Source organism: Nomascus leucogenys, chromosome 6, assembly GCF_006542625.1.
Source record: "Nomascus leucogenys isolate Asia chromosome 6, Asia_NLE_v1, whole genome shotgun sequence".
In the NCBI taxonomy this organism is placed as follows: domain Eukaryota; kingdom Metazoa; phylum Chordata; class Mammalia; order Primates; family Hylobatidae; genus Nomascus; species Nomascus leucogenys.
The window spans coordinates 80,581,328-80,596,570 of NC_044386.1; positions in this window are offsets into that span (position 1 = coordinate 80,581,328).

Consider the following 15,243-nt stretch of genomic DNA (forward strand, 5'->3'; position numbering starts at 1 on the left):
AAATGTAAAACCTAACACCATAAAAACCCTAGAAGAAAACCTAGGCAATACCCTTCAGGACATAGGCATAGAAAAAGACTTCATGACTAAAACACCAAAAGCCATGGCAACAAAAGCCAAAATAGACGAATGGGATCTAATTAAACTAAAGCGCTTCTGCACAGCAAAAGAAACTATCATCAGAGTGAACAGGCAACCTACAGAATGGGAAAAAATCTTTGCAATCTACCCATCTGACAAAGGTCTAATATCCAGAATCTACAAAGAACTTAAACAAATCTACAAGAAAAAAACCAACAACCCCATCAAAAAGTGGGCCAAGGCTATGAACAGACACTTCTCAAAAGAAGATATTTATGCAGCCAATAGACACATGAAAAAATGTTCATCATTACTGGTCATCAGAAAAATGCGAATCAAAACCACAGTTAGATACCATCTCATACCAGTTAGAATGGCGATCATTAAAAAGTCAGGAAACAACAGATGCTGGAGAGGATGTGGAGAAATAGGAACACTTTTACACTGTTGGTGGGAGTGTAAATTAGTTCAACCATTGTGGAAGACAGTGTGGTGATTCCTCAAGGATCTAGAACTAGAAATACCACTTGACCCAGCCATCCCATTACTCGGTATATACCCAAAGGATTATAAATCATGCTGCTGTAAAGACACATGCACACGTATGTTTATTGTGGCACTATTCACAATAGCAAAGACTTGGAACCAACCTAAATGTCCATCAGTGATAGACTGGATTAAGAAAATGTGGCACATATACACCATGGAATACTGCAGCCATAAAAAAGGATGAGTTCATGTCCTTTGCAGGGACATGGATGAAGCCGGAAACCATCATTCTCAGCAAACTATCACAAGGACAGAAAACTAAACACCGCATGTTCTCACTCATAGGTAGGAGTTGAACAATGAGAACACATGGACACGGGGCGGGGAACATCACACACTGTGGCCTGTTGGGGGGTGGGGGGCTGGGGGAGGGATAGCATGAGGAGAAATACCTAATGTAAATGATGAGTTGATGGGTGCAGCAAACCAACATGGCACATATATACCTATGTAACAAACCTGCACGTTGTGCACATGTACCCTATAACTTAAAGTATAATAATAATAAAAAAAAGAAATTCTGGTTCAGCAATGAAAATTAAGCTACCCCTATATTTGTAGCATTATTGTCCTTTAATATTTGCCCCAAACTCACCAAAAATAGTGATTCCCAATTCTGGTAAGTGTGTGGTCAAACTAGCACATTTATTCATTGTTGATAGAAATGTAAATTGATAAAATTCTTCTAGAAAGCAATTTAGAAATATCTATAAGATGGTTTAAAGGTATTTATATATTTTGGTACCATAACTATTTCGAGAAATTATCCTAAGGAAATAGTCCAAAATATAGAAAAAACTGTATATTAAAAATGATTATTTCAGGTATTTAAAAATTTAAACAATTATATTATTAAGTCATAAATTTCTAATAATATATTTTATAATATATATTTCTAATAATATATTAAAGCTTCAGTAAATTTAAGGAGTATATTTGGTGGAACATTATGCAGCCACAAAAGTCAGGATTATGAAAGCTACACAGCCACCTGGAGAAACGTTTATGAGATGAAATATATATACATATAAATATATCATTATATGTTATATACCAAATAATATATCAATGATATATATAATTTGATTTATAAATATTTGATATGTATTTATATATCAAATGATTATATAAATATATCAAATGATATATCATTATCAAATTGCATATACACTATTATTACTGATTTTAAAATGCTTAAATTTTTAAAAAGTTTAAATAATCATGACCAAACACATCCTGTTTAAGTAGTAAAATAATGGAAAAATTACTTTTCCACAGGTGCCTGGGGATTGGCCAATTGTTTAACTGCATGGTGTGTTTAAACTTCAGGAAAAGGATATAAAGAAAAACCATGAAGGGGAAGGGAAAATCACCTTCAACCAGATGTTGAACTTCTTCAAATTGAGACATTGCTCTCACTTTTAAAATACTCCCTGCTTGGGTATACATGTGCCGTGGTGGTTCGCTTGTATATCTATGCAGGGAGTATTTTAAAAGTGAGAGCAATGTCTCAATTTAAAGAAGCTCAACATCTGGTTGAAGGTGATTTTCCGTTCCTCTTCATGGTTTATCTTTCTATGCATGTATCCCAGAACTTAAAGTATAATAAAAAAAAGATATATGATAAAAAAGAGGCTTCATGCTGTAGTGTTTGTCTCTTGCCCTTCCACCTTCTGCCATGTCCACCATGTGAGGACACAGCTAGAAGACCCTCACCAGACACCAAACGCCAGTGCCTTAATTTTGGACTTCCCCAGACCCTCCAGAACTGTGAAAAATAAATTTCTTTTTTTATTTTAAAAAATACTCCCTCCAGAGCTTAACTTGTACCTTGGCACATATTAAACAGAAGCATGATTATCAAATGCACAGACTATTGGTCTTTGGCTCTAGTTCCAGTTCTGAGGCTCTTTCTGATTCTTACTGCAAGATTGAACCCTAATAAGGAAGCAGACAGGCCTCCTTTTAAGAGTATCTCATTCCTGTGTCCATGTGTTCTCATTGTTCAATTCCCATGATGGGGGAGGGATAGCATTAGGAGACATACCTAATGTTAAATAACGAGTTAATGGGTGCAGCACACCAACATGGCACATGTATACATATGTAACTAACCTGCACGTTGTGCACATGTACCCTAAAACTTAAAGTATAATAAAAAAAAAAAGAGCATCTCATACTGCAGGGGAGTTGGGCAGATATTTCTAGCTTAGGTGCAGCAAACTTTTCCTATAAAAGGCCAGACAGTAAATATTTTAGACTTTGCAGATCATGTGATTTCCATTGCAGCTACTCAGTGCTGACATAGTAGAGTGAACATAGCCATAGACAATTCATAAATGAAAAAGCATGGCTGTGTTCCAATAAAATTTTATTTACCAAAACCAAAGGATGGGCCATAGCTTGTGGATCCTTGATAAGCTAATATGTTTTTGTCTTCATGTGCTTTTGATGCTCCCATTTGTCATAAATGCTCAGTTAGTTCCAGGATTTCTTTATCTCTTTAAACAGCTTCTATTTCCACCTGGCAGTAAACCCATTTAGTTTCATATCCTTGATATATCCTCTGGAGCCTTGCTTTTGAAAATACAGTCGACTGACTTGCAACATTGGCATCATCTAGAAGCTGGTTAGAAGTAAGAATTTGGGGTCTACCCCAGATCTACTAAATCAGAATCTGCATTTTAGCAAAGTTTGAGGTGATTCATATGCACAGCAGTCTGAGAGGCACCACTCTAGAGGAAAAAAAATCACAGTTGTCCCTGTAGAGCTGCCTATAACACTATGATACTATGTGGTTCTTTTTTTTTTTTTTTTTTTTTGAGACGGAGTCTCGCTCTGTCACCCAGGCTGGAGTGCAGTGGCGCGATCTCGGCTCACTGCAAGCTCCGCCTCCCGGGTTCACGCCATTCTCCTGCCTCAGCCTCTCCGAGTAGCTGGAACTACAGGTGCCCGCCACCACGCCCGGCTAATTTTTTGTATTTTTAGTAGAGACGGGGTTTCACCATGGTCTCGATCTCCTGACCTTGTGATCCGCCCGCCTCGGCCTCCCAAAGTGCTGGGATTACAAGCGTGAGCCATCGCGCCCGGCCTATGTGGTTCTTTAAAGAAGTTAAGGGAACAGCCGGGCGCGGTGGCTCACGCCTGTAATCCCAGCACTTTGGGAGGCTGAGGTGGGTGGATCACCTGAGGTAGGAAGTTCAAGACCAGCCTGACCAACATGGAGAAAACCCCTATCTCCACTAAAAATACAAAATTAGCTGGGAGTGGGGGTGCATGCCTGTAATCCTAGCTACTCGGGAGGCTGAGGCAGAAGAATCCTGCCTTGAACCCAGGAGGTGGAGATTGCAGTGAGCCGAGATCGCACCATTGCACTCCAGCCTGGGAAACAAGAGTGAAACTCCGTCCAAAAAAAAAAAAAAAAAAAGTTAGAGGAGCAAGTCAGTGTGTTATCACCTGGTGTCCCTTCTGGATGACGCCTCAACTCCTCTTTGCCTCTGTTAAGGTTGGCCAAGGGTCTACCAACAGATGACAGTGTTAGGGCTTTTCTTTTCTTCCCCAGTATAGGGTCCATCCTTCCATCTAGTCAGGGTTTAAACTCAGCTAAATAACAGTACTTTCATATTCTCTTTACATGGCTCTCCTATAAGGCACTGGGTCCCTGAAGTAATCTAAGAACCTAGAGTATCCAATAATTCCATGAGGCAAAGGTACAAATCCACTAGCCACAATCCTGTTTGTGAGGCCATTAGGTAGTTTTTAGAGAGATGTACTAGAGCTTACTATGCTTGCACCCAAACTGTGAGTAGAGACATATTAGGTTGAACCACATAAAAACAGTATCTTGGTAGGTCGGTAATTAGTTGGACATCATTCATTTCACGTGGTGCAACCTAATGATAAGACAAATAACTCACATTATGGCTTAACTGCTGTCATTTGTTGTTACTATTTGCCTTGTTGGGCAAATTTCACATACCATTATTCTAGCTAGCTCTCAAAACGACCTTGTAAAATAAATGTTTCTGTTTCCTATGTTACAGATAGAGAAATAGAAGCTCAGAGAAGTTGCATGCATGACCCAAGATTAAGCTGCAAACTGAGGTTTCAGTTTCAGAATCTAGGTTTATTCCATTGAATCACACTGCTTTTCTAAATATCACTTTTTAAAGTTCAAGTCCAAACTCTAGGCCTACAAAAACAATCATGGCTTACATTTGAGCCAGATATTGAGGAAGGCAAAAGCACCCTAGGTATTCTCTGTCCCTGGCTCCCCCTTTCCCCCTGACATCTGTCTAGGTTACCAGTGCCATCATGTTGCTTAGGGGCGTCCACTAAAGACCCTTGTTGATCCCTGAACTTCCTTTGCTCTAGACCACTGGCTCTTGGTGGTTTACAATCCTTAGGATGCATCAGAATGATCTGGAGGACTTGTTAAACACAGATTGTTGACTCCAATCTCTAGAATTTCTAATTCAGTAGGTTTGGAACTAGGCCCAATAATTTGCATTTCTACTGCTTCTCAGGTGTACTGGTGCTTCTGGCCCAAGTGACCATAGTTTGAGAACCACTGTTCTAGACCTTGACCTTCCAATCTTCTAGCTCCTTGTTGGAGTTAGGTTCCCCTGGACCTCTGACCCTCCCATTCTTGTTCACTGCTAAACTAATGTGAGAAGCTATTCTGACTTGATGAATTCATGGGATGATAATGATAGGTAATAGTAGAGTGCTTGCTAGATGCCGAGAACATTTGGCACACATTTAGATACATACAAATGCTGTGTTGTTTCAAGTGCAACCCACTGCGAGAGTAGATTGTACCCCACTCAGGGGTGAAATTCTTATGTCAGAGGTGCCCTGGTTATGTTTTTCACTGTTTGGTGGGAGGGCCTTAAGTTTTCCTTTATCTTTGTCTTGAGTCCCCTTCCAGTGTTCAACATTCTTTCTCTTGCTGCCCTGGCTTTACTCATGGAAGTCCTCAGGATAGTGTTTGAGCAGGGGGCTGAATGAAAACATTGGTCTGCAAACACAATAAGTTAAATGTGTGTACAGTGACTGACAGTCTTGCACTATGTGAGTAACTTGGAGTCCTCCAATGGGTAATGACTGCACTCATGCATCACCAGAGAGAGCCTGGGTATTTTCTGTTTCTGTCTCCTGGGGCCTTTGGAGTGGTTATCTGCCATATGCCTCTCTCCTAGATCCTTCTCCCTTGGAACTCTTTCTTGATTTCTTACAAGTGGGAGCTCTTCGAGCTGGTAACACTTACTTGGACAGCCCTCATCTCAGTACCTCTAGAAATTCCTGATCGCACCCTTGGCTTTAGCCTGTCCACTCCTCCTTTTTGCTGCTTTGATGCTGTAAGCTTGTGTCTTATGTAGGCTCCTATGCCTCTGCACAATAGATACAAATCTTGCCAAAGCGTGATTTTTTTTCTCTAGTTTCTTGTTTCTCAGGTATATCTGTATATCACAGCTTCAAACCACATTTTGTGTTCTAGGATGGCAAAAGTTTTCATTCACTCAACACACATGTGTTGAATGACTTTTAGATGCCAGACACTGTGTTAAGAATTGGGAGGGCAGATGTATTCAACATGCAATATTTTCCCGAAATAACATCTTGTATTTTATGAAAATCCTGAGTAGACTGATACTGAATATTAGGCCATTGAATACACTTGGATTTTTTTGGTATATGATAAAAAGAGAAGCTAAATGACTACACTTATTACTCTCTGACTCAAGGTAGCCCCACCCATAAACGAAGTAGGAATGCCTTAGGTGGCATGTTTTTAGGGACTCCTTCCTCATGGTTGCACAGATTCTTCCATTCTTTGCTGCTTTGGTTGTGGTACGGGTAATACAAATATAAGAGGATTTGTCTCGTGTTAATTCAGATTCTGTTTTTCATTTTAGCTATCCAAAGGAATAGGATATAGGTCAAAATAGCTTTTATGTGGGAGAGAAGGTTGAGGGGCTGGTATCATGAGACTTGGGTGCATGAATCATGGCTCAAGGGGCCAGGAATAACAAGGAATTTCCTGAAGATTCCTAGCCAGCCAGGAATTATCTTGGGAGTGTTCGGTGTCTGGCAGGAGATGGGAATAAAGATATAGATGATCAAAACTCTAGAGTTGAACTTCAGTTATGCAAATGTTAACAAGATAGTTTTCTTTAAGGGCATGAAATTAGTCCTATTCACCAGGTCCAACTGCATATGTTGTCCCCTCCCCTTTGGCTGAGGACTCTCATTCAGTATCTCAAACCGAATTTCAAATAAGCATTCCAAAATCTTAGTGTAGCTCCAGATAAGTAGCCTCTAAACCAGAAATTAAGAGTCTCTGAGAAATCTAGCTATGAACTGAGAGGTTGGCAATTGGGTTTATAATTATCAACATTCTCAAATATCTTTTTAAACATAATGTCAAAAGGCTCAAATCATAAAAGTAATGATTGACAGGTCTCACTGTGTAAAACAGTTTTTTAAGGCATTCAAAATGCCATAAAGACAATTTTAAATGCAAACAAGCTGGGAATTTTTTTTTTTTGCAAAATGTATGGTAAAAATTTTATATTACATATTTAATAATAAACACAGAGCTCTTTCAAATGAATAAAAAACTCAATACCCCAACACAAAAAAGGTATATTAATTAGGGTAATTCTCACAACTGAAGGAGCAAAATCTCAGTAATTTATTACAATAGACATTCTTTCTCACTCATAAAGTCTAACATAAATACTATGGTGTGAATGTTTGTGTCCCTCCAAAATTCATGTTAAAATTTAATCCCCAAATAGGCGGGGCCTTTGGGAGCTAACTAAGTCATGAGGGCAGAGCCTTTGTGGACAGGATTAGTGCCCTTATAAAGGTGGCTCTAGGGAGCTTGTTAGCTCCTGCCCCTTTGCCATGTGAGAACACATAGCAGGCTCCATCTGTGAGAAGCAAGCCCTCATCAGACACCGAATCTGCTGGCACCTTGATCTTGGGCTTCTCAGCCTCCAGAACTGTGAGCAATAAATATCTGTTGTTTACCTAGTCTAAGGTATTTTGTTATAGCAGCACAGATAGACTAGGACAATAAGTAAGTGTTCATTGTTGGCAGGGGGCTTTTGTCCCTATAAAGATTTAGAGTCCCAACTTTTTCCAGTTATGGCTCTACCATTTTCAACATGTGGCCTCCAAGATGGTTGGATTCCACTTTGTGGGCTGATAGGAGAGAAAAAGTCTGGGACTGTGCATGGGAGGGAGATTTTTACAGGCCAGTAGCTCATGTCATGTCCTATTGCATAGAACTGATCCCAGTCATATGGAAGTGCATAAGTGCAAAGGAAGATGAGAAATATTGTACAGCTGTGTGTCCAGGAAGAAGAAATGGTTGGTTAATAACTTTCTATTCTTTGCTGCAGCAGGTTGCCAAATTTCATGCATTCTAGAAACCAAATGTTTATATATCCACTTATAAACACCTGAAGCACTATGAGTCTTTATCTAAACCGAGACCCTAAGATAATAGATGTGAGAGTGTCACAGGGGAGATGAAAGGTGTTCACAAAACAGTCTTGTGACTGAACCACTCATTGACTGAAAGAGTATAAAAAGAATATGAAGTTACAGATGGGAAGAGGATTTATTTAGAGAGAGAGTTATTGGTGTTCTATGAGTTCCATACTTCTCCTCTTTTTTAAGCCTTGGAAAGATATTTCAATGCGATCACTTGGAGAACTTAATATATGTCTTATGGCTGAGAAGTCTAAAGAGAGAGAAGCTGAGGTGAATAGCTGAAAGAAGGGAATTAGAGGTTGTGGTTTGGGAAGTAACTTCACTCTTGTCATGGATAAGAGGTTTGGGTTTTGTGCAGGCCAGACTTGAGAACCACAAGCCAGGAGAGTTGGTGAGAAGTTGCTTCAAATCGTGACCAACAAGGGCCACTTGGAGAGACATGGAAACCTCAGCAGAGCAAGCTGGAGATGTACTGCCAGATGTTTAGAGGCTCAGAAAAGCAACCATCCAAAAGGAACACATCTACTTGTGTCAAGAGAATTACAAGTGAGAAATTCTCAGAAATGGGATGGGGAATCTCCAAAGAACCCCCTAAAATGCTCCAGGAGAGAAAGCATGAGTTAAGTACTTGTTAGGTCCAGATAGTATTGAGGCCAACCCATGACAGCATCAGTCAAGTAAGAATTCTCCTGTGTCCTTTTCTTTTTCTCCCTCCCCATCTTCCAATTCCATAGCATCAGAAAGCAAGTGGGCAAGTCAGAGGAGAAGAAGAAGGGCTGGGTGAAGAAAGAAGGAACCCTCCTTTCTCACTGCAGGAAGCTGCCATGCATGGGCCCATGGTGGAGGGCAGGGAAGGTGGCAGGGGCTGGGGAGCTTTACCTGTAAGTAAAGATTGGAGCTTAGATTACTACTCTGGGCTGGACATTAACTACTGAACCAAATTGTTTTATAAACAAAAGTGACTGAAGAACTTGTATCTGAAGTGACCAGGTTTTCATCCAAGTGGAGGATGGAGGAGTTTTCATGTACAGCACAAGACTGCATATGTGATTTCCATATAACCGTTTCACCCAAAAATGTACACAGTTCAGAAAAGATAATGACAACCTGCTAACAAGCATACTGCCTGGATGGTGGGATTATGGCCAAGTTAGTTTTCCTTTTTTTATGTGTATATATCTATGTATTTCAAAGTTCCCACAGTATACCCTGTATTTACCATACAATCAGTATGATGTACATACTGTACAGTGTGCAATAAATTATACATAACTGTAAAATATTCTGCCACATTCCATATTGCAAGATGACTATTTTCCTGATACCTCACATCAAAATCATTGAGTGTAAAAGCCCTAATTATTTGATTTATGAACATTACACTGGACATGAAATCCATTTTGAAGTGGCCATATTGGTATCAGTTCATGTTTTAAAGTGTCATGTTTATAGCAATTGAGTGATCATTTCACAGCGCAGCATCTCTACCCTTTTGCCCTCCAAACATCTGTCTGCTATTTCTGTATTTCTTCTTTCTCGGAGTCCTCATTAAAGTTATCTGTCTTAAAAGAGAAAAAGTTTGGCATCCATCTCAAATCCTACGTTCTTCAAAAAGGTTTCCATCATTCCTCTGTAAATCTCTTCCCCCTCCAGACTCCCACAGTGAAAGAATTTGGACATAGAGCTGAGCAATTGAGGAAGTACTGTCTTGTGTAGATAGATTCCTGGATGTTAGGCTTATTTTCTTAACTAGACCGAAGTTTCTTGATGCTGAAGAATGCTTGTAGTCTTGCCAAATGCCTTGAGTCCCTAACAGCCTACTCCTACACATCGATTAGGTGCAGAGACAAAATGTTTACTTACATTAAATAAATGTAGGTAAAGGGACATGCCTTCTTCATTCATCTTGTCTGATAACCTCTGTGATTTTGAGGCACTCAGGAAGGTTTTTCTAGCCATGGTTATAAGACTATTATTGTTTATCTGGTTTGTATTCTCTTGCCTTTTGGTTTCTTGCCTATCAGCACCTTTATCTGATGGCCTGCATTTGAAGGGTTTTGCTGATCCATATGCCAGGTGAGCGCCAGAAAAGGAGAAGGAATGAGAATAAATATCAGCAAACACTTCAAACCACATACACTTGTTGTTTGACCTGGCTGTGAGTTTGGGAATGATTGGTAGACTATCTGCTTGTGCTATTTCCCAAAAAATAAATTATTTAAGGCATTATCTAATTTTATTATTATCCTTAGATACATTTTATTAAGCTCCTTCTCTTTATATTTTATAAGGCACTTTATAAATATTATCTCAATTAATTCTCACAACACTGATAAAGTATAGAATTATTTACCCTCATTTGCAGATGAGGAAACAGAGAGGTTAAATGACTTTTCCAGAGTCATTCATCGGCTAAATAGCAGTATCGAGATGTCAGTTCAGGTTTACTTGCATCTAATGCCAGCAAAGACTTAAATACAAATATTAATAGCAGCTTGTTTGTAATATCCCAAACCTGCAAACCATCTGAATGTCCATTGTCAGATGAATAGATAAATAAAATGTGGCATATCCATGTAATGGAATACTACTCAGCCATAAAAAGATAGGAACTACTGATACATACAACATGAATCAACCTTCAAAACATCATCCTGAGTGAAACAAGTCACTAACAAAAGACAACTTGTCTTATGATTTCATTTATATGAAATTTCAAGAGAAGACAAGTCTAGAGATGAAAATCTGATCAACAATTGCTTAGGACTGGGGATGTCAGTGAGGATTTAGTACAAATGAAAAACAGGGAATTTACAGGAGATGGAATTCTTCACACTGCAGTATGATGGTTGCACAGCTGTTTAATTCAGTAAAAATTATCAAACAAAAGGAGAACTGTATGGTATTTTGAGTTTAATAAAGCTCTTAAAAATGAGTATACCCATTTTAAGTGTACAGATGAATATGCATCACTCTATTCATGATACTGGACATTTCTACCACTTTCATAAGTTCCCCTGTACTCCTTTCCAGTCAATCCCCATTTGTCCTGTCCTCTGGTTTAGGCAGACACTGATAGATGAGTTTGACTTATTCTGAATTTTATATAAATGAATTGTATAATATTTTCTCTATTGTGTTTGGCTTTTATCACTCAGTATAATGTTTTTGAGAATTATCTATATTGCTGCATATATCAGTAGTTCATTCCATACTCCATTGTATGAATATAAGTTTATTTATTCATTCACCTGTTGATGGAAATTTGTGTTGTGTTTAGTTTTTGATGATTATCAATAAAGATACTATGAACATTCATTTACAAGTCTAAGTAATACCTTTTGGCTTTATTGATTTTCTCTATTAGTTGTTTCCTATTTCTCTTACTTCTGCTGCTAATTTATTTTATTTTCTTTTTTTTTTTTTTTTTGAGACGGAGTCTCGCTCTGTCGCCCAGGCTGGAGTGCAGTGGCGCAATCTCGGCTCACTGCAAGCCCCGCCTCCTGGGTTCACGCCATTCTCCTGCTTCAGCCTCTCAGAGTAGCTGGGACTACAGGCGCCCGCCACCACGCCCGGCTAATTTTTTGTATTTTTAGTAGAGACAGGGTTTCACCGTGGTCTCGATCTCCTGACCTCGTGATCCGCCCGCCTCGGCCTCCCAAAGTGCTGGGATTACAAGTGTGAGCCACCGCGCCTGGCCAATTTATTTCCTTTCTTCTAATTTTGAGCATAATTTGCTTCTTATTTTCTAACTTCTTAAGAAGGAAAATTAGATCTTGATTTTATACCTTTATTTAGTCCTAATATATCCATTTAAATTCTTAATTTTCCTCTAAGCATGCTACGGATTTTTACATATTACATTTTCATTATACTTTAGTTTGAAATTCTGCCTGATTTCCTTTATGCAATCTTCTTTAATCCATAGGGTATTTAAAAGAGTGTTGCTTTGTTACCAAATATTGGGCGATTTGTAGATAGCTTATTGTTATTGACTTTTAATTTAATACTCTTATGATCAGAAAACATGTAATACAGTTTATATTCTTTGAAATACATTTAAATTTGTGTTATGGCCCAACATGAAAAAGAGTGTCTATTATACAGTTGTTGGATGTATTACTCTATAAATGTCATCTAGGTCAATTGGATGTTTCACATTGTCAAATCTTCCATAAACTTACTGATTCTTTAACTATTTATTCTACTAATTATTGAGAATGAAATATTAAAATCTCCAACTGTAATTGAGGGTTTATCTATTTCTCTGGTCATATTAACTTTTGCTGTATGTATTTTGAAACACAGTATTAGCCACCAACATATTTAGGATTATTATACCTTCTCAAGGAACTGATCTTTTTCTCATTATGCTATTTCCCTTTTTATTTATAATTAGTTCTCTTTATTTTGACTTCTGTTGGCCTTACAGTTATGTAACCACTATAGGTTTTTGATGCATAGAATCTCTTCATTTTATATCCAACCAGTCTATATGTTTGATTTTAAAGTGTATGTCATGTACACAGCATCTATTTATATCTTGCCTTTTAATATAGTATGCAAATCTCTACCTTTTACTTGAAGCATGTGTTACATTTACATTTAATATAAATATTGGTGAGGTTAGGTAGAGACTATCATCCTGGTATTTGTTTTCTACTTGTTCCTCCCATTTCTTTTTTACCCTATTATGCCTTTTCTGCCATCTTTCAGTGAATTTAATTCCATTCTATTGGATACAAGTATTCCATTTTATCTTGTTTATTGACATTTTAGATATATTCCTTTGTGTTATTTTTAAATTATTGCTCTAGAGATTAAATATATATCTTTAATGTATTACAATGTAGCTTCACATTATATGCCTTCCCAATGTAAGAATGTTAACATAGTATAATTCATATTACCACCCTACTATCCTTTATGTTCTTATGTAGTTTACTTTTATCATGATATAAATTCTTATTTTTGTTTTAAAGTCAATAATCTTTTAGAGATATTAAAATACACATATATAAATGTAAATAGTAAAGATAATAAAAACATTTTATATTTAATCTTTCTGATGTTTTTCATTCTTTCCTGTAGATCTGGATTCCATATGGCATAATCTATTCAGCATGGTAAACTTCTTCTAGTACTTCTTGCAGTGTAGGTATGTTGGAGTGAATTATTTAATCTTTTGTATATCTGGAAATGTCTTTATTTTGGCTTCAGTTTTGAAGAATGTGTTCACAGAATATGAGAGTGTCAGCTGACGGGGTTTTTTTTTTCTTTCAGAATTTTAAAGATGTCTTTATATTGTCTTATGCCTTATACTATTTCTGATGGGAAGTCAGCCATCATTGTACTCTGGTATGTAATATGCCTGTTTTTTTTTTTCAATTTGGCTGCTATAAAGATTTTCTTTTTAACTTTAGTGTATTTGAGTATGATGTGTTTAGATTTGGTTTAATCTTTATCTTTTTTGCTTGTGGCTTACAAACATTTTGAATACGTGACTCGAAATCTTCTATCAGTTTTGGAAATTTTTAGCTCTTCAGCCATTATCGCTTCAAATATTTTTTCTTTTTTAAAAATTTCTTCTTAAAAAAAAATGGGATACATGTGCAGAACGTGCAGGTTTGTTACATAGGTATATGTGTGCCATGGTGGTTTGCTGAACCTACTGACCTGTCCTCTAAGTTCCCTCCCCTCTCCCCCCATCTCCCAACAGTCTCTGGTGCATGTCGTTCCCCTCTCTGAGTCCATTTATTCTCATTGTTCAATTCCCACTTATGAGTGAGAACATGCAGTGTTTGCTTTTCTGTTTCTGTGTTAGTTTGCTGATGATGATGGCTTCCAGCTTCATCCATGTCCCTGCAAAAGACATGATCTCATTCCTTTTTGTGGCTGCATAGTATTCCGTGGTATATATGTACCACATTTTCTTTATCCAGTCTGTTATTGATGGGCATTTGGGCATGTTCCATGTCTTTGCTATTGTGAATAGTGCTGCAACAAACATATGTGTGCATGTATCTTCATAGCAGAATGATTTATATTCCTTTGCGTGTATAACTAGTAATGGGATTGTTGGGTCAAATGCTATTTCTGGTTCTAGATCCTTGAGGAATCACCATACTGTCTTCCACTAATTTTGATTCCCACCAACAATGCAAAAGTGTTCCTATTTCTCCACAGCCTTGCCAGCATCTATTGTTTCCTGGCTTTTTAATAATCACCATTCTGACTGGCATGAGATGGTATCTCACTGTTGTTTTCATTTGCATTTCTCTGATGATCAGTGATGTTGAGCTTTTTTTCATATGTTTGTTGGCTGCATAAACGTCTTCTTTTGAGAAATGTCTGTTCATATCCTTTGCCCACTTTTTGATGGGATTGTTTTTTTCTTGTAAATTTCTTTGTAAATTCTGGATATTAGACCTTTGTCAGATGGGTAGATAGCAAAACTTTTATCCTATTCTGTAGGTTGCCTGTTTGCTCTGATGATAGTTTCTTTTGCTGTGCAGAAGCTCTTTAGTTTAATTAGATCCCATTTGTCAATTTTGACTTTTGTTGCAATTGCTTTTGGCATTTTTGTCATGAAGTCTTTGCCCATGCCTATGTCCTGAATGGTATTGCCTAGGTTTTCTTCTAAGGTTTTTATGGCTTTGGGTTTTACATTTAAGTCTTTAATCCATCTTGAGTTAATTTTTGTATAAGGTATAAAGAAGAGGTTCAGTTTCAGTTGTCTGCATATGGCTAGCCATCTTCCCAGCACCATTTACTGAATAGATCCTTTCCCCATTGCTTGTTTTTTGTCAGGTTTTTCAAAGATCAGATGGTTGCAGACGTGTGGTGTTATTTCTGAGGTCTCTGTTCTGCTCCATTGGTCTTTATGTCTCTTTTGGTACCAGTACTATGCTGTTTTGGTTACCATAGCCTTGTAGTATAGTTTGAGTTCAGGTAGCATGATGCCTCCAGCTTTGTTCTTTTTGCTTAGGATTGTCTTGGCTATATGGGGTCTTCTTTGATTCCATATGAAATTTAAACTAGTTTTTTTCTAATTCTGTGAAGACTTTCAATGGCAGTTTGATGGGAATAACATCAAATCTATAAATA